Genomic DNA, 1,791 nt, shown 5'->3' on the forward strand with positions numbered 1-1,791 from the left:
ATCTGTACTGAAGAAACTTAGTTGGCTCAGTTCATCTGATCTTGAGTACAGATCTATAAATCACAACTCTAAGTGGATTAGGCTATTACCAACATATTGGGGTTGAACCACTATAAAAATTGCTGTGTTATTTACTTTCTGTTCAAAACCCGTCTGTGTCGTTTTATTTCTCTTGAAGGCTTTATCGTTTTTGACGTTCTCACATCGTTGGCCAAAAACGCGGTCAACAATAGCGAGTTCTCTTACTTGTGTCTCGAGTTTTGTAATTCATTGAGACTGATTTTGTAAGAATTGTTGATAGGATTGCATAAATTGTTGTAAAGTATCTTCTATGGAAGGTTTCCTTTGTTGAGGATGTGGTTAATTTTGTGGGGCATGAATTTTGTTTTGCGTGTTGTATTGGTGCCCTTGATTCATTGGAGGCTAGTTTTGTCTCCATGAAAAGTTTGGATGGTTTCTCCAATTTGAATTATAAGTGGATGAAAATGGGCTATCATTTGGTTTCCCATAAGCATGAAGAGTGTTGGCCTCCTCAAGAAAGGCCTCTTGGTAGGAAGGACATGATTGGGCATTATGACAAGGACTAGAACATATAGAACAAACATCTTTTCTGGGTTGCATTGGGGAATTTATAATTTCGCTTATGGCTAAAGCTTCTACTTTTCTCGCTAATTTTTCTAAGGATGGTCATAAGTCTAATTCATATTTTACTTCACACCTTCCTCCTCTTTCTGGTGAATTAGTTGACCTAGACCTAGGATCAAAATTATTCCATTGTTGTGAATTGACAGATAAATCTTAAAGGGCGTCCCAAGCCTCTTGCCCTTGAAATTGTAAAAAATTTCTAGTATGCATAAATTGAATCATTTGATGATTAGAAGGAGTCAAACCATCATAAAATTATTTTACAAGTCTCCATTTATTAAAACCATGCTGAGGAAATTTTAATAATAAATATTTAAATCTTTCCCAACATTCATAAAATTCTTCATTATCTTTTTGAAAAAACTTAGAGATTTTTCTCCTTAGACTATCAGTTTTAGATATAGGAAAAAATTTCAATAAGAATTTATTATAAAGTTGATCCCAAGTAGTTATAGACCCCATGGGAAGGGAATTTAACCAAGCTTTTGATTTTATTTCAATTAAAAAAAGGAATAATCTTAGTTTGACTAACTCATCAGAAAATTTTTGAAATCTAAATATTTAGGAAATTTCTAAGAAATCTTTGACATGCATGTAAGGATCCTTTTTATCTAACCCATGAAAATATGAAAAAAAAATAGAATGATTGATGGTTTAAGCTCAAAATGGGTAGCAGAAGTGGTAGGAAAAACAATACATGAAGTAGAATTAGATGAAATAGGTGCGAAATATTCAAGCAAGGTTTTTTCAGGCACAACATTTTCATGCACAGGATTTCTATTAATATTAGTAATTGGTTCCATAATGCTCAAATTTTTACTAACACTTACAATTTCAAACAAAGATAAACATCTTTTTACCAAACGATTTTTAGAGTTATGTTCCCAATGATGCATACAATTTTCACAAATAAGGCAACAAAGATAATCTCAAGCAAACAATTTTCTGAAGTGGGAGATCAGTTAAAACTGCACCCACAAAGCATACTTAGAATTTTTAGAGATTTCTCAACTTGTCCCCAGGCCTATTTGATTCCACTTACTCGCACACTACTAAGAACTATCAAGGTTAATTAGCAGAGGCAGATTGGGAATTTTGTTCAAATTTCCTTTAAGTAAAGATTGCTTATGGTGAAAGGACAAGATT

At 32.8% G+C, this 1,791-nt stretch overlaps 1 non-coding gene across 1 annotated transcript; it reads left to right on the forward strand.

The window, feature by feature from the left end:
• Positions 1–925: 925 nt before the first annotated feature.
• LOC133833201 (small nucleolar RNA R71) lies at positions 926–1,032 on the forward strand. The gene has a single exon (XR_009892595.1). It is a non-coding gene; the product is annotated as a small nucleolar RNA R71 (small nucleolar RNA).
• Positions 1,033–1,791: the final 759 nt, after the last annotated feature.

Source organism: Humulus lupulus, chromosome 4, assembly GCF_963169125.1.
Source record: "Humulus lupulus chromosome 4, drHumLupu1.1, whole genome shotgun sequence".
Lineage (NCBI taxonomy): Eukaryota > Viridiplantae > Streptophyta > Magnoliopsida > Rosales > Cannabaceae > Humulus > Humulus lupulus.